Consider the following 18,155-nt stretch of genomic DNA (forward strand, 5'->3'; position numbering starts at 1 on the left):
CCAGCACCCCCCGCGGTGGCCAGCGGCCAGACAATCGCTGTCCCCACCCCCCTCCCAACTCCGGGGTCTCGGTGTGCCTGGGGGGGGCCCTCCGTGGAGGTGGGGGAGCCGTTGGCAGACACCTGAGTCCTGGCAGCTGCGCTGATTAGCAGTGCGAGGTGGGGGGGGCGTTCCGCGGCCCGATGCATCGCCCGCACCTCTTCCAAATAAACACACGCGCGCGCGTGCAGACAAATACACGGATAAATAAACCAACAGACGAGCGAGGGAGCGAGGGACCATTGCCGCTGTGGCGTCGTCGCCGTGGCCACCGCAACCCTCGATGATCGCCGAGTGACGGGTGGCGGTGGTGACACTTTTGGAACTTTGCTGAAAACCAAATCTTGCCAAAGGAGCAGCGTGACACGGCGAGAGGTGAACACTGTTTCTTGGCATCTGTGAGTGAGCCTCCTCCCTCCTCCTCCCCCATCCTCCCCATCCCTCCCCATCCATCCCTCCTCCACCCACCTAATCACATATGCACACTGTGACTATGGGCACCAAGCTGTGCTCTAAGCTGGTATCTGATTTGTTTTTTTTTATAGACAACAAATCAACTGTAATTAAAGGCCATGTAAATAAAACGAGGGGCCCATTTTGAAACGTTTAATTCCACTGTGGCTGCTGTTGTTGTTTTTTCTTAAAGATGTGCCCGCTGGTGCTGTTGTCGGTTGCGTTTCCATCTCTCACAACTTTGCCTTTGTGTTGCAGTTGCAGTAATTGGCTTTGTGTTGTCTACCGCAGCGACACAAGTAGCTCGAGGCCGTGCCAACACCGTGCCAAGACCGTGCCAAGACGGCGCCCGGCGCCAGAATGTCCGCTCCCAAGTCACGGCGCGACCCTTTTAACAAGACGCGGAGGCTCGCTCCCTTGCCAAGGTAACGATCTTAATTTTAATTGGGTACCGGGCCCGCTTTTCCTTCTGACCAACACCCCGCTGTCACGTGCGTTCGGCACGGGTACGCGCGTGCGCTCGCGTGCGTGCTCGTGTGCAGTGTTCATTTCAACACAATCACCGAGGTGTCTAGAGGCGCTACGGGCTGTCCTGCGTAATTAGCGGAGCGTGGAGAAAAGCGTTAAGTCGTGACTACTATTTTCATTGTTAATTTTTTAGCGACTTTTTCAAAAGTGTAAATATTGTCGGAGTAATTGTCCTGAGTGATGTGATATTTGTTTTTAGAATCTGACACCTCTGCTGACAATGCAACGCTCTCTATCATGGGCGTGTGTAACGGGTCTGTAGTCGCGCGTGCGTGCGCGCACACACGCGTTTAATTCCACTGCTTAAGCAAACAAATTCTTGATGGGATTTGTTTTTTTTTGCTTTGCACCTGCAGCCTAAAACAAATGGAAAAACGTAAAATTTAAACAGCCGCTGAAATCCTTCTGCCAAACTCACAAACCCAGCACTCCAGCTCTCGCGTGAGCGAGTGGCTGTCCTCCGCAGGTACCGGTAGCCTCTGAGATTCAACGCGCGTTGCGGAGCGTTGAGCGTGAATACATTGTCCAGCCATTTTTGGATTAGTGATCCCGTACAGGGCCCACGGCCATTCAGCTGGAATGCGCCCGATCACGTCAGATCTCGAAAGGAAAGCGAGGTTGAGCCCGGACAGCGCTCGGATGGGAGACCACTGCTTGTGGAACGGTGCTATAGGCTGCTGTTGCGGGGCTACGTTGTCAGCAGAGGGCACTGCACAGGCTGGCGTGGAGCAGCCCGTATCGTGAGAGACAGGCATGCTTCGCCATTATTGAGGCTCATTGGTGGGCTATCCCCATGGCGAAATCTTACCTGGATCTGTCTCAGCCAATGACCCGGTAAAGATGTCGGTACCCGGCACACCGCATCAAATATATATATACCTCTCACTATGTCTACGGCTACTACTGCCACCCTAACTCAGTCTATCAGCCACCCGGGAAATATTCAGCGAGAGATGAAACCCAGCACGCACCTTCCTTGCCACAATGCTCCGTCAACCCGGAGTCCACGGTTTAACACAAACACGTAACTTGTGTAGCCCCGACGGGTTGCTCAGCGTTCGAGCGAGCGGCTCGAAATCTAGACGCTCGCGAGTTCAAATCCTGGCTGGGGGTTTTACTCGGCCCATCGTCCCTCTGGAATCCATCAAATGAGTTTCACTTTGTGTGGAAGTCTATAGTCGTTTCTCAGCTCCGCTGTCGGAACGTGAAATTTCCCCCGGTGGCTTGGGGCTGTAAACGGAAGATGAGCAGCACCGCCTCAATCCTCATTTGAGCAGCAGGAGATCACCCAGATTGAAGGTGATATTTGTGGGAGCTGCAGGGAGAGGCTGCAGGGAGGAGCATCTCCCCGTTCGTCTGTGCTCGGAGCGCGAGTTACGGGGCCATTACTCGGGAGACGTGGGGCGACGGGTTCTCGCGCCGGACTCATCGGCACAGAAAGGACAAGGTGGCCACTTCTTTGTCTCTGTACGTTCTGGCGCGCGCGCCGACGCGCCTGCCCCGCCGTATTCCCCCAGAGCGACGTAGCAAGTGGCGAGTCAATATTTCTCGCGGCTGGAGCGGAGGGTAAACTGTCAAAACAACGCGGCGACACATTGATCTCTCCGCCGCAGAAATAAACTGTTTTTACTCGCCGAGACTCTAAGAGCTTTTATCGACCGCGGAATATTGATAGGGGGCCGGAGCGAGCAGTCGTTGCGGAATACGCAAAGTGCATTAACACCACGCGTGCGGCTTTAATCATCGCGTGTACGGACGCGGGAGGAGGGGGGAGGTGCTAGAGGGGGTGCAGGATGAGGAGGAGGGAGAGCCGTGGCTCCCATTCTCCGCTGAAAGGTTCCGTCGATTTGGTGACTTGCGTGCCAGGACGGCACTATTATCTAGGCTTTCGTCACGGGTGCTGGTCACGGGTCCCAAGGCCCCAGCACACCAAGGCGCCAGCAACAAACAGCACCGGTGAATTCATCACGATTGCGAGAAGAGACGCGAAATAACGGCGGGGGCGGCGGGAGAGTTTGTCCGTGGACGCGCCACCTCCGTGCGTTTTCAAGTTTGGTCGTTAAAATGAACGGGCGGGTGTTGCTTGGCGAGGCCCCTGCCTCCGTGTGCCGGCTGTCCCCCGGGGAACCGTGAGACAAATAAAACGTCCGTGCGGAACCCTCGTGTCGAGCAGAGACGCGGGCGGCTCGTTGGGGCGAAACGTCTTGGAGCTCTGCGCGGCGATGCCGCCTTCGTGCACGGCAAACGGGCACGTGTGTGTGTGCACGTGTGCATGTTTATGCGTGTGTGTGCGTGTGTGGGGAGCGGTAGTGTAGCGATTAGCGCGCTGCACTGCGAACTTGGCGACCCGAGTTCCATTTCCGCTCACGGAACTCCCCAAGGTCGACTTAACTTCAAACGAGTACCTGGTGCGATGTGTAATCATCGCCACTCGGGAGACAAAGGCTGCCGGGCGTGATGCTGGCCACCCACCCCCTCGTGCACCATGCCGGCCTTCATAGGTGCTCGCTAACAGCACTTGCCCCAAGTCTGTTAAGGCGACACGGGGATCTTTGTGTGCGTGTACGTGTGCATGCGCGTGCGTGCGCGCTCGTTTGTGCGTGCGTGTGTGTGTGCGCATGCGTGTGTGTGCGCATGCGTGTGTGTGTGTGCGCATGCGTGCGTGTGTGTGCGCATGCGTGCGTGTGCGTGCGTATGTGCGCGTGTGTCCGTGCGTGTGTGCGTGTTTGTGCGCGGTATAATTTAAATTCCTATTGCAACCGCCTGTACTGCCTAGCTGTGCAGCCAGCAGCTCCCAATGGGAAGGTCGCGAGTTTAAATCCTATTTGGGGGGTTAACTCGGCCCATCTTCAACATCGGCACCGCTTTGTTGGAAATTCTACAGTGCTCGTCCAGTGGAGAGACTCGCTCCCGCCATATGCATGTTTAATTTCCTGCACTGGGTTGAGGCCTGTAAACTGGAGATGGGCACCACCTTGATGCTCACTGGGACACGCACTCACTCTGACTCTTGATGTCGTTGTCCACTGCGTACGTAAACCTGCTGTTCCTCCTGCACAGGTTTTTTTGTGGTTGTGTTGTTCGCGCTATAAGGCAGATGTGGTTAATTGCTCCGCACCAGAGCTGGGATATCCGATTACTTAAGTACTGTAATCAGATAACACGCAAATAGTTTTGGGGGGGGGGGGGGGGGGAAGTCTCACCTCTGTTCCCACGTGGTGCCGCTGGACGGGAGGTGATAGGCAGGGCTTGGTGACGTCATCGGCACATAGCTTGCCTTGTAGGGGCGTTTCCTGCCTTTGGGAATTTAAAGAGGTCAGAGTAAATGACGACAAAGAAGTAGGTGATTGTGATTGTTAGTAAATCGACCGATCATCTGAACTCTACTGCAGACGAAATCTCTGAAGGGAAAACCGATATTGCCATTGGTCCAACAAAAGTCAAAATTAGAAATTTTTCTATTCACATTGAGCACCCATTCACACGTCTGGGTGGGCGGAGGGTTGTCAGGAGGCGCGCCGCGTTGTTTGAATTGCCGCTCCAGGAGAGTTGGAATCGAACCGGCGACCTCTGGATCGCATGTCCTGTGTGCTGCTGCTGCTTCTTTCCTACGGCTGATGTGGATGTAAATACGCAGGAGACATCGCAGCGATGCACTCCGCTGCTCCTGATGCGCTTGTCTGGCTTGACCGGTGCACCGCTGCTGCTGCTGCTGGCCTGCCGCAGCGCGGGGGCGGTGGCGGCAGCGTCCCGCGTGGGACGCGCTGATCGACGGCGGTCTGCGATGTCTCGTGACCTCTCACGGCATGAACGTGAGATTTCAGCCAGGTGACCCCCAGATACTGCAAAACAAAGCCAATGCGTTGCACATTCTCCTGTCACAACCCCCTCTTCATAAAGTGATATTTACCAGCAGAGTTTACACCGTGTTATGAATGAACGCCGACGTACAATTCAACAACGGATTGTTTTTTTACGCTGCCCTCTGCTGTCTATTACATAGCCCCACCTAGCACCAAGCTGCACTGACCAGGCTGGGGAAGTATGATCAAACAACCTGCTCCGACCCCGTACGGTGTGGACAAAGTCCTTTGTCCGGCCGTGGATCGCCATGAGAGCCGTGCACCGTTAACGAGCCGCCGGTCAGCGTGGGACACCGGCCCCTCTGCCGGTCTCACGCTGCCGCTAAGCAATCTCACGTTGTGCGCAGCGAGCTCCGTCTATACCTTGCTCCAGCTGCGCCCCCACAACATTTACACCGGCACCGCTCGCGGGCCACTGCTCTGACCGTCGCTGCCAAAGCAACCTTCAGACGTTCACCGTGGATTACGTCACTGGCTCGGGTTGGACACTGGGACCCGGTGGTCTAGCGCGGTTGTCATGGGCTTTTGGTGCAAGGGATGAATGGATTGATGGATGGAATAAGGCCCCCCCCCCCCTCCTCTGTCCAAATTCCTGCTTCTTCGTAGCCCGGCACCTGGGCACCTCCGGCCGATCGGGCCCGGTGCGGTTACACCGCCAGCACACTCGATAGCTACGCCACTGCCTGGACACCACCTGGGCTTGCCCGCCCAGCCACGCAGCTCCTTGCTTGCGCTCCGTCTTCCACCGCTGGCGCCCAGGGAGGAGCCTCCTGTTGTTGAGTCGGTCTCCGCGGTTCAGGCGGTTACGGCGGTGGCGGCGGTGCCGACGAGGACGCTGGCGACGAGCCGTGGCCTTGAGGAGGTGCCTCCTGCCGTCAAGTGGCGCGGTCGAGCCATGACCTTGGCTTGAAGAGCGGCCGCGGCGGCGCCACCGTTTGGTAAAACAAACGCTGCGTTGCGCGTTGAACACCGATGTACAAAAACACGGCGCGCCTTGCCGCACCGCCCCTAATCGCACCACACCGCGCCACACCACACCATGCCGCACAGCGCCGCGCCATTCCTCTCTCCTCGGCCATAAACAAACAAACAAACGCGTGCGCGCGTGGGCGCCTCCACTGTCCGCCCCCCTCATGTCGCGCGCCACGCACCTTCGAAGTGCGAGCAGCGGAACGTGCGGAAGGGAAAGTTTGCGTCAAGTGGCCGGGGCCCAGACGGCGCAGGTGCGCGAGTGGCGTCGTCCCGGCGACGCACGAGTGCGTGGCGCGGACACGGGCATCCTTGGGGACAGACTAAACAAAGTGGGGCTCTTTCCTCCCGCGCCGCGGCCGCCCCATAAGCCCCTGGCAAAGCACTTGCCGTACTCCGGGCTCGGGGAAGCCCTCCGGCGCGCGCTCGCGGCCGCGCGGCTGAACGTGGAAACGACGGCGGGTGTCGAGCAAGGGTCCTGCAGGGCGTTCGAGGACGCGGCCCGGGCGGCTCGTGCGAGCGGAGGCGCCTCGCCGCCGCGTGAGATGGGGGAGCGCAGTGCGTAGAGCGTCGTGCACGTGGAGCGTGCGGCGACACTCGGTCTTCTCCTCCCCGTCGCTCATCTAGTGCTACTATCGTGGTCTCTTGCTGTGATCTTCACTGATTCGGTTCAGCAAATGTGGCATAGAGTGTTGCCCCCTTGCAAGAGTGGATTTTCTCCAGGCGTATAAACACTCATTAATTGGCTGGAAACATCTTAATATTTAGAGGAACAGGGAGCTTGGATAATTGTTGGCACGAGCCCACCACCTCAACGGTTTCCTGATAAATTGTGATTCCTCGCGCCTGTGAGTCGTTCTCTCTCTCTCTATGAGCGTCGGTGAATACTCTGTGCGTTACAAGTTGAAATTATTATGATTCATTCCGCTCACCCACTCGCCCACTCACCCACTCGCTCACCCACTCGCTCACACACTCGCTCACACACTCACCCAATCACTCTTCAATCAATAAAACCATGGTTGATGTTCTCATGAACTGCACTCATTGATTCTTCCTCTCATCTTGAGAACTCGACGTATCAGACTGAATGTTTCATCTCATCGACACTGCTCACTCACCACGCTGCGACTCACGACAACACACTCACTCACCCGCTCACTCACTCGCCACACTGCAGGTCACCACAACACATTTACTCGCCCGCTCACTCACACACTCATTCACACACTCACCACACTGCAGGTCACCACAACACACTCACTCACCCGCTCACTCACTCACCACACTGCAGGTCACCACAACACTTTTATTCGCTCACTCACACACTCACTAACGCACTCACTCGCCACACTGCAGGTCACCACAACACATTTTCTCACCCGCTCACTCACACACTCACACTCTGAATCACTAAACTGGAGTTCTCAATTCTCTTCCCTCCCACTGCTCTTCTATGGAATTCCCTCCCGTCGTCTCCTTTCCCAAACTCTTATAATTTTACTCAATTCTGGGACCCCATGAACTCTAACCCCTACAAAACCGCTGTGCGTTTCTGGCTGCTTGATGGCTTTAGGCCTGTGCTCAGCAACCCTGAAAAAAAAAAAAACAGCGTCACCACCACTGCCAAGCCACGGAGAGCAGCGCGACTGGACAACCACGCCACGATTTTGGGTTGTGGAACCACGGCTTGCGTTGCGGTTCGGGCCTGCACTAAGCAAGCACTGTCCTGGGCCCTGTGCAGAGGTCGCAAACGGGTTTTTATTCCTTACCCGTACCCGTACCCGGCCGCACCAGGGTCGCAATCGGGTACCCGTACCCTACCCAATACCCGGCTACTCGTACCCGGCCGGGTATCGGGTAGGGTACGGGTATCGGGTACCCGATTGCGACCTCTGGCCCTGTGTCACCAAATGTGCCCTGCGGCACCACCGAGGTTCACCCTCCTCCGTAGCGGTGAATCACTGTCACATGGTTGCCACCCACATGGCAGCTCCGCTGAGCCCCCCCTCCGAGATGGAGCCGGAGTGGACCTGCTTGTGGTGATTGTCAGGAGAGCCGAGTGGAACCGGTTGTATCGCACTGGGACCCTGGTTCTTAAGTCGAAAGTTGTTCGTGGGGCAGTGGAGCTGGCCCCGCAGCTCAGACCGTTCTGGGAGAAGCTCCCGGCGCGTGGAGCACAACGACGGACAACGTGCCGAGCAGCACGCGGCACAACCCGCGAACACGACGGGGTTGTGTAGTGGCACGCGGGGTGGGGGTGGCCCCGGGTGGCTCCTCCACCGCCACACCGCGCCTCCCGCAGGCCGCCACCCGGCCAAAACGCTCCTCGCTCGGCCCCTGTGGAAATTTCCGACGCGTCTCACCGAGCTGCGTCGTTATTTATTGCATTTTCTTCTTGATTTCGCTTCTCCTCCCGCGATCCCCTGTTTTTCCTGCCGCACGGGGGATACGGTGCAGCGCCCGGCTCGGGGTGCAGCGACTTGGACACGTAGTGACAATGCGCTGTGTTTGGGCTCCCAGGGTACGATTTGTTTTGACAAAAACAATTAATTAAACTGGCGGCTCCGGCTGTCCCGGCTTAATCCCGTCAGAAGACCCGGCAAGAAAAAAAATAGCAGCTGAGAGAAGATTCGGTGAAGAGGCCTGATCAGTGAGGCAGCGCGGAGCCACAGAGCTCGTGGCTGCCCCCCCCCCCCGCTCCCCCCCCCCACTGCCCCCTTCCCCATCGCCGCTCCTCCACCGTCGCCAATCTCACAACTCCACCGCCCCCCTCCCCAACCCGCACCCACCCACCCCCACCTCCTCTTCCCAGACCAATCCTTTCCAGCCACTCCTGACTGATCATAAGCCCATGGCTAAATCCTCCCCGGCCATCTGTGTTGCTGTGGCGTTTATGAGTGTTCACCAAGTATTCGGCGGCGCTGCGCTAGCTGCGGCCGCGACGCGAATGGATTTGTGTGCCTGTGTACGTGTGTGTGTATATGTGTGTGTGTGTATACACGTTAAAAAAAGCAGTTGATATCATTTTAAAATGCCTGCAACACCCTGTGTAACGTGGCCGGGGCGCGGTTGCTTTGCGTTGCTGCTGGCTGCGTAGTCGTGATGGGTATCGTAACAACCACCGGGCCCCTCCATCGTCTGGTTGGCGGTCACCACAGGCGTATTACTTATCCTGTTCCGGACACTGGAAACACATGACGATACGGCCAGCAGTGGATAGACCATGGCTCGTGATGATTCAGGCGGCTTACAGCGGCGGTGTGTCCACGGAGAGGGCGACTCGTGACCGCATCTCCGTGTCGATTCTCTCTGTGTGTCTCTGCCTCTCTGTGTATTTCTGTCTCTCTGTGTATCTCTGTGTGTCTCTGTCTCTCTGTGTGTCTCTGTGTATCTCTGTCTCTCTGTGTGTCTCTGTGTATCTCTGTCTCTCTGTGTGTCTTTGTCTCTCTGTGTATCTCTGTGTATCTCTGTGTATCTCTGTGTATCTCTCTCTCTGTGTATCTTTGTTTCTCTGTGGGTGTCTGCCTCTCTGTGTATTTCTGTCTCTCTGTGTATCTCTGTGTATCTTTGTTTCTCTGTGTGTCTCTGTCTCTCTGTGTATCTCTGTGTGTCTCTGTCTCTCTGTGTGTCTCTGTGTATCTCTGTCTCTCTGTGTATCTTTGTTTCTCTGTGTGTGTCTGTGTATCTTTGTTTCTCTGTGGGTGTCTGCCACTCTGTGTATCTCTGTCTCTCTGTGCCTCTCTGTGTATCTTTCTCTTTATATCTCTGTGTGTCTCTGTCTCTCTGTATATCTCTGTGTATCTTTGTTTCTCTGTGTGAGTCTGCCACTCTGTATCTCCGCGTATCTCCAAGTCGTGGCCACGGAGCGGGCGTCTTGTGATCGCGCTCCTGGGATCGAGTGGGGTGGTTTTGGTGACCAAGGTATCGGCTGTTCACGTGTGCGATGCTTCTCAGTGTCCGGTGATGCATCGGCAGCTGTCATTCAGCATCGGGTCCACCTTCTGTGTTGAGGAGTCAGTCTCTCCCGCTCCAAACACAAGTATTCATATTATTTTTTATATGATTGTCCTTGTTCATTCGTGGAACAGCCGAGCGCGAGTGTTGTTGGCTCATCATTGGCGGCTGCTAGGGTGATGCTGTTATTTATTTATTTGTTGAAATATTTCACCTGGATAATCTCTTGAGATGTAACTTCTCGTTGGCGTGGGCTGTCCACCGTATCAAGTGCCGCATACACAACAAGCAACACACATTTTTTGAATCTACGGCTTGTGCGGTTCACATTCATACGACGTCAGGTAAGTTGCAGAAAGTGTCAAGAACAGGATGAGGTGGACGAGGCAGCTGCGTGAGCATCGCACTGCAGATACAAAGACAAAGATCCTCCGTATATATTTTAGCAGACTGTTGGGGCAAGTGCTCTTCGTGAGCGTCTTTGAATGCCAGCATATTACACGAGGGGGTGGGTGGCCAGCACCACGCCCGTCCGCCTTTGTCTCCCCAGTGGTGATGTTTACACATCACACCAGGTACTCATTTGAGTCCACGTAGGGGAGGCCTAGGACCGGTTCAGATATTCGTCACTCGTGTTGGCCGTGTTCGAGAATCGAAATTGGGTTGCCGGGTTCATAACACAAATCTAGAATCATAACACAGCGCTCTAACCACTGCACTACCGCTTCCCGCACACACCGACACACACAGACACACACGGACGAGCGGGGCACACCACCGATGCATGTGGAAAGTTGTTCCGTGGTAACGGTCGCCGTTCCTGCGCTGCGTGTTTCACGCAGCACTTGAACGATCGTACTCCGGAGGTAAACGAAGCCTCTCATTCTAGCCGACCATCTTGCGCTTTGTATTTCCCGTGATGCCACCGCCACTGCCGCCGCCGCCACCACCGCGCGAGTGGCTCGCCCGGCCTTGTTTGGTTCTTGGCCTGCAACTCCGTCGGTGTTTGTGGCCAACCTCCACACACTTCCCTGTCCAGTGCAGGAGTTTCATCGTTTACAGAACGCGTCCCAGTAGGGTTTGCTCTACACTTTGTCCGTCTCTCCGCAGGACTCGGGCCAATTACTCTGAGGCAGTGATTAAATAAAATTTAAATAATCCCAGATTTGAAAACGGTGTACCCAGAGTTAACTATTTATCTGTCGAGATCCCAAACTGATGATTAACCAACACTTTGAGCCAGGTCCCTTTTTTGTATTTGAAGAATGGATTAAAGACCTCCACAATGGCAAGTGAAATAATGCTTAGAAAACAATACAATTGGACAATTTTTGTTTGATTAAACGGGTACAGGAAGCAAAGATTAACTTTATATATATTTAAAACATTAGCTATGTTGGTTCTGTGTTCTGTTGGGTTTATCGGACAGAACCAGGTGGTTCTCTGTGGTGTTTTTGAGTTCGGGTTGTGACGCGTGGAGCGAAACGTCTGACCCCGTGCCAAGGAACGCGTGGCATGACCGCAGGCACCTGCGGTGCAAACGCGTCTGTGAACGAGACCGTTTGTGCTCTGTGGCCACCACTTGTGGTCCAGGCCTCTCCAAGCGGGACGGGTGGACTTGCGGCTAAACGCCGCCTCGAGCCGCCCACGAACCGCGGCAGCGCAGCCTCCGGCAGGGGCCACGTCCGGGGCTCCTGCGCTGAACGTAGGTAAAATGTTAAAGGTGCAGCCCTGCAGTTTCTTGCCCACGCCGCTGCTGGCAGAAGGGTCTCCAACAGAGGGTGGTTCTGGAGGGTACTTTGGGTTACTCGTCCACGCTGGCCAGAGGTGAGGATGGTACCTACGCTTTACCCCACCACCACCACCACCACCACGTGCGAGACCGGACTACCTGCGGTGTACTCATTCACGCCGCTGGGTGGACAGGCAGTGGGTGGGGGAGGCGGAATTTAGAAACACTCTCCCCCCCCCCCCCCCCCCCCCGTTGTTTCAGCTGCTGTGCCGGGAGATCGGTTTGAACCGGCTACCTCTGGATTGCGACTCTGATGCGTTGACCATTGCCTATAAAGGCATCGGCAGCGAATGAAATGGGTTGTGCATGAATCATCCTGCCTTGATATCGGTTTCCCAATCGGTGGAAGGAAGTCCAAGACACGGGAAGAAGTTTTCATCACAGAGGAAATTCCATCGTGAAGCCAAGTAGAACCTCGACCCTCAAACTGTAGACATCAACAAAGAAGCGGGACCATTTGTTGGAACATTCACGCCGCCGTGAATTCCCACAGTCTTCGGGTCAAAAAGGGAGAGCAGATTTGGAGAAAAACAAGACTCCTTCTGACACACTGCATGATGATAATAATATTAAATAGGGGTGCTGTAAGAAACAAGTAAGATAGATGGGGATTAAGTTTCGTGGTGTATTTCTTTATAAAATGTATTACTATGGTAATTTTATTAGAATTGTTACCAATTTAGAATTTGAAAGGGCGAATAAAAATAACTCTGAAACGGAAGATAACCATGCCGTCTAAAGTACGAATGTTCATGACGAGAGAGAGGGAGAGAGCGGAGAGGCCGCTAGCGCGGTGCACGAGGCCGCGAGCGCCCGGCCCCGCGATGGCGCGACAACATGCGGAGGAATGCTCAAAAACTCTCTCTCTCTGGTGGGTCCTCCTCGCTAATTCCCTGCCGCCTAATCCCGGCGCTCAGCCCTGCCACGCCGTCCTCGCGCACGCTACGGAGCATGTGACCCAAACAGAAAAAATAAAATTTGGAAAAAAAAAAAAAGGGGGCGAAGAAAGAGAGTAGAGGGGGAGGGGAAAGAAAGAACAAAAAAAACAGTGCCGGTGTTTAATCTCCGCCAGGCTTGAGCTGCCACTGCCCCAGACGGAGGTGAATCGCTCGCCACCGCTCCGGCTATTTATTTAATGAATGTTGCCCTCTCCTCTGCTCCCGGGTATCCAGCGTGCGGCTAAATTAACGGAGAGGCCCTGCCAACCGGCATCCCCACCCGCCGCTCCCCAGGGAACTTGCCAAGGCCACCCCAACAACTGAGGCCCCGTGCGGGTGGCTTGATTAACGGGCCGAGGTGGCGTGGCCTCGCGAGAACGGACGCACGCGAGGACCCGCGAGAGAGCGAGAGAGAGCGAGAGGAGGGAGAGAGAGAGAGGGCCCTCGTCAGGAAAAATGGTGGTGACTTAATTGCGCCGTCCCGTTGCGTGTCCGTGAGTGGCGCGCCGCGTGCCGTAATGAACCTGTCAGGGGCCGGCTGCTTGAGAAACGACCAGCGCCAGCCGTTGGGCAGCACCACGGCCGCCCCCGTAATGCCTCATTATTGCCGGATTATGACTCCTTTGCGATCTTATTGGAGTAAAACAAATAATTATTATTATTGTTATTATCATCACAGCGGTTTTAATAAACGTTAAACTTTATGAAAATGGGGGGGGGGGTGGGTGGGGGGGGGACATCATCACGGAAACGGAGGACTCTGTTTGACAACTCAAAAATCTTGAATGATTTCTCGTCTCAATCGAGCATTGAGGTAATGGCTCATCTCTTGTTTACAGCCCTAAGCCAGTGGTGGAAATTCCACATTCCTGTTACAGGGGTGAGTATATCAATCCATATTGAGTTCCGTACCAAATTGGTACTCATTTTGAGTCAACCCCTAACCAGGATTTGAAATCGCAAAGTTTAAATTGCGAGCCACTCCACTGTTGAGCCACCGGGCCGTTTTCTTGCGTCTGTATTTTTTTTTAATTGTTTATCGCTGCAGATGGTAGAGGGTAAACACTGTGACTTACCACGCCCGAAACGTAATTTATCTCTGATGGAGAAACCGCGTGTGTTGATATTTCCATGCGGCCCGCCTGCTCGCGTACGTTTTAATGCAGATATGAAAACAAAGCAACGTCTGTTGGACGCGGTTCAAACGGAAGACATCAGAAGGTTGCGTAACGAGCAATTAATCCTTGCCAACGTTGAACATCAGGTCGGACACTCCATATCTATACTACGTAATTTTATTTTTTAACGCCACTTTTAATTTTGGGAGCGTAAAAAAAAAATAACCCGCACGCAAATCCAATTTTTCCCTCTTTCCTCAATCTGCTTTCCTTTCTCCAAACCCCCGATGCAAATGTTGCGTAAACAAAGGTCACAGCCGGAATTTACCTTAGCTTCAATCTGCCCCTGTTTGCGCATTTTTTGCTTGTTGCTGCTTAATCCGATCTTATTAATCCAATTAGTTGCCGGGGTTGGGGGGGGCGGTTGGGAATGCGCTGGGGGTGGTGGTGCCGCGCGGCGCGCCCACCGACTGCTGACTCGTGCATTCTGGTGCCGAGTTGCAGCCGCCTCCACGGCGCGGGTCCCGTGGCTCGGATCACGAGCGCGGCCGGGAGACTTACGCGCCGAAGCCGTCGCCACCACCGCCCACGTCTTCGCCGGATCAGATCGACGCGCGCCGCCTGTGTCCCAGGGGTTGTTGTTTCACGGCTGTGCTCGCAGACGTACGTGAGCGTACTGGGGAGACAAAGGGGGCCGGGCATGGTGCTGGCCACCGACCCCCTGGTGTACCGTGCCGGCCTTCATCGGTGCTCGCTTAACAGCACTTGCTCCAACAGTCTGTTAAAGGCTATACGGGGAATCTTTGCCTTTGGACACGCGCACGACGCGCACGTGTGCTGGAACACGTACTGGTGTGCGCACACGCGTACACGTGTGCGCTCCCGTGCCATTGCAGTGCTCGCTGTATGTCGCAACGCACAGACGTCGACTCCGTCGTGTTGGGATTGTCCCAATGGGAGGTGTCGTCGTTATATATAAAATGTGCGCGCGTGCGTGTTTTCCCACGCGTGGAGAGCGGTGGCGCAGTGGTTAACACGCTGCGCTATGATCCCGGCGGCCCGAATTGGATTTCCGCTCATGGCCAACAACCAGTGACGATTATTTGAACCGGTCCTGGGCCTCCCCTAGGTTGACTCAGCCTCAAATGAGGACCTGCTGCGGTGTGTAAGCATCGCCACTGGGCTGACAAAGGCCGCCCGGCGTGGTGTTGGCCACCCACCCTTTTGTGTGCCGTGCCGGCCTTCATCGGTGCTACTCACTAACAGCACTTGCCCCAACAGTCTGTTTGGGCTATACGGGGGGGATCTTTTCGTCTGCCCCTCTACTGCCACGGAATACACAAAACAGTACCACCGCAACGACCGCGCACATTACACAGAGATGCAATTCAGTCAAAATGTTTCAATATTCCAGGAGGGGAAAAAAGTCTACGCATTTTATTTATCTTACAATCAAAATATCTTTTGTGAAATTTTATCAAAAAATCCCAGCAAAGTATGTGTCTTGGTTTTTGTCCTGGGTCCACGTGCCGGTGTTAAAAATCAAAAGCCGTGGCAAAATTTCCATTTTCAAGTAAAATATCTTATCCGGTTTTATTGGTGTGCCTACGAATTTTGCCTTCAGTAAGCATTGCAGTTAACATTGGGGGTGGCTGCGTGACGCAGGGGGGGGGGGAGGGGGAGGGTATCAGTTAATAATGGCGAATTTACAGACACTGGGCCAGCACCGTTGAGAGGCTGTGTTCGAATCTGGGTGTCAGCCGCCCGTGACTAACCGGGCTTCTAGAGCCTAGCGAGTGGATGGTCTCAGACAGGTCACCGATGACTGCACAAAGAAAACCATCGCATTCAATCCCGGAGGTTCTACACTTCATTGGCAACGAACACTCTTTGGTCAGCGTGGGTGAGCAGTCTTTTGTGGAGACTTCATGAGACGTTTCGTGCTGCCAGCCACCAATCTTCTGCCACAAAGTTGTACACCGCTTACCGTAAGAGTTCCAACAGAATTTAAGAATGTATTATTCATCCTCTGGCACGACACTGATAGCACAATTGGAATACAATTCATGGTTAAGAGCGATATATATTTTAATTTACGTGCACAGGGGATGTCCTCCCAATTTTCAGATTCATTTGAAAAGTCGGAAAATCGAGCCGAGATATGGAATTTCAGACGGTCGAAAAAAGATAGAAAATAGGTTCCGGATCGATCCGGAAATTGGAATCTGACGTCGATTCGGCGCTTTGCCGACGCGGTGTCTCGTAACGCCGGTGTCGAACGCCCAGAATATCCGTGGTGCAAATTTGTCCTTATAAGTACGAAAATCCGAAACTCATCGCTAACATAGACACACACACACTTGCATATTTAATCTAAAATGATGTGTGGTGGTAAGACGGGTGGGGGGGGGGGTTAATTGCGAGGCTAATTGTTGGGTGGGGGGGGTTAGTTTTAGGGCATCTGGTCCTCATTGCCCCTCGGTTGGGTGCTCCGTGTACTAACAGTGCGCGTGACAGTGCGCGTGTGCGTGACAGTGCGCGTGTGCGTGCCAGCGCGTGTGTGCAAGCCGCGGCGCGTGAATGCATCGAGAACAAGCTCGCCATTGTGTTCCTCGCTCCGCACGGCTCCCCCTCTCGTTATCCGCCGTGGCGACGCCACACCTCAGAGCGCGTGTGTGAGTGTGTGCGCGCCGCTATAATCAGATTGGTTAAGGAATGAAAAAAATCTGCAAGCACAACAGAGATTAATTTAATTAATGCGAGCGCTTTTACAAAAAAACAGCGTGCGCCTAGGCTGTGCCTCCGCGTAACGCGTGCGTGTGTGTGTGTGCCCGCAGAGGACGAACGTGGACACGCTGATGACACAGGCGTCAATTCCAGAAAGAAAAACATCCCTAATGAATGCAACAAGTAAAACAAATACGGAAAAACCCATACCCCTCCCGCTCCCGTGGGACGCAATTAGGCTCGTAACTGATTTTGTGTTCATCATGTTTACGTTGCAACTCCTAACTAAGCCGAGAGATAATGACGTGATTAGTATTAATGAACAACATTCAGAGAAAAATGTGTTTTTTAAAGAGCGGGCGCTTGATGAGTGTGTACGCATGCGTACACACGGGTGATGGCGGTGTTTACCCAGGCTCAGCCAGGCTCTCTTACGATTACAAGAACACTCGTGATCGGAAGTTTGACTCTCACGTGCAGTTATTAAAAGTGCGTATGGCTCATACTCTCGGATGCGTTTAGCGAGTTTCACTCCTTACATCACCACTCCCGGGAGCTCCATAATTTATCGCTTGAGTCCCCCAAATAAAACCCAACATTCGCAACGCGTTTCATCAACCCGTCGGAAATATTGTTTAAAAAAAAAAAAAATAGCGGATCGCGCCGCGCTTCCCCGGGTCCCTCCTCTCTCCGGCGCGGATTGACACGTAACGCTAAATGTATATTTTCTAATCAGAAGGCGGTTGTCATTCGCCGGTTTAACCCAGGCCATGCCCCCCCTCTCCGGCTGCTGCTGCAGGCAGCTTTGATGGTGGATTAGGGGCGATTGAAGCCGCGGCCATGAAAAGGTGCCGCAGAATGTTGGGTTAAAATCCCATCTGAGCGCGCGCCGCGTGTGATCACACAGCGAGCCAAGGTGCCGGGGCAGCGCACCGCTAACTAGACATCTGCTCGCGAAAATAAAAATGCACCCCGGGCCCCTCCCCCGGCCCGGCTATCATGAATTATACAAAGCAGATCGTGGACTTTAATTACACGACGCCGAGGGGGCACGTTGGGCCCTCCATTCCGCACAAGCCATTTAGCGTCGAGTGCTTTTAGAATGAGTGTAACAGGATCTAGCAGTCCCGCTTTCATTTAGCGCAATTCTTTTGTGCCGTGAGAGTGGGCTGGCCATTAGAGGCTTGTGTGCGCGCCTCTCTCTCTCTCTCTCCGGGATGATAGCGAATAATTGTGCCCCTGAGTTTTATTATTTTTGTACCCGTCGCACGCGTCCTCTCCGCCTCCGAGCCGCGGCACCATCCGTGGCGCGGCGCTGTCACCGTCGTAATCGGCGAGGCGCAGAGGTGCGCCCACCTTCGACACGGCGCGGCGAGCCGGCTCGGTCCGAGAGTAACAGTGGCACACCCGCACGCACATGCACGTACGCACATGCACGCACGCACATGCACGCACGCACATGCACGCACGCACATGCACGCACATGCACGCACGCACATGCACGCACGCAGACAATTGCATGCTCGGCGCACGGAGAGGTGGCGCAGCGTTCTTCAGAAGCTTCACGCGCCGCTGTAAAATTAGATTTCATGTCGACTCAGATGTCGAAATTTGGAGGCGAGCTATTTTTTCGTGTTTCACTAAAAAGGTGGAGCGAGCGGTGGCAGAGTGGTTAGTGTGCTTCGAGCCGGGTTCGATTCCCAGCCAAGTGTCAACATCGGTCGAGAAAATGTATTCAATGTCACAGAAATTCAGGTCTCATGATATTACG

At 54.5% G+C, this 18,155-nt stretch overlaps 1 protein-coding gene across 4 annotated transcripts in view; it reads left to right on the forward strand.

Moving 5' to 3' along the window:
- The window catches only part of LOC144937189 (uncharacterized), a 145,592-nt gene that overhangs the window by 43,594 nt on the left and 83,843 nt on the right, over positions 1-18,155 (forward strand). For 3 of the 4 annotated variants that reach the window (XR_013637586.1, XR_013637582.1, XR_013637587.1), the window contains exon 2: positions 784-917. The gene's annotated coding sequence lies outside the window, so the exon portion shown is untranslated. Of the gene's footprint in view, positions 1-113; positions 415-783; positions 918-18,155 lie in introns of those variants that run through there. The other variant, XR_013637585.1, reaches the window with a different exon arrangement.

This window comes from Lampetra fluviatilis, chromosome 18, assembly GCF_964198595.1.
Source record: "Lampetra fluviatilis chromosome 18, kcLamFluv1.1, whole genome shotgun sequence".
Lineage (NCBI taxonomy): Eukaryota > Metazoa > Chordata > Hyperoartia > Petromyzontiformes > Petromyzontidae > Lampetra > Lampetra fluviatilis.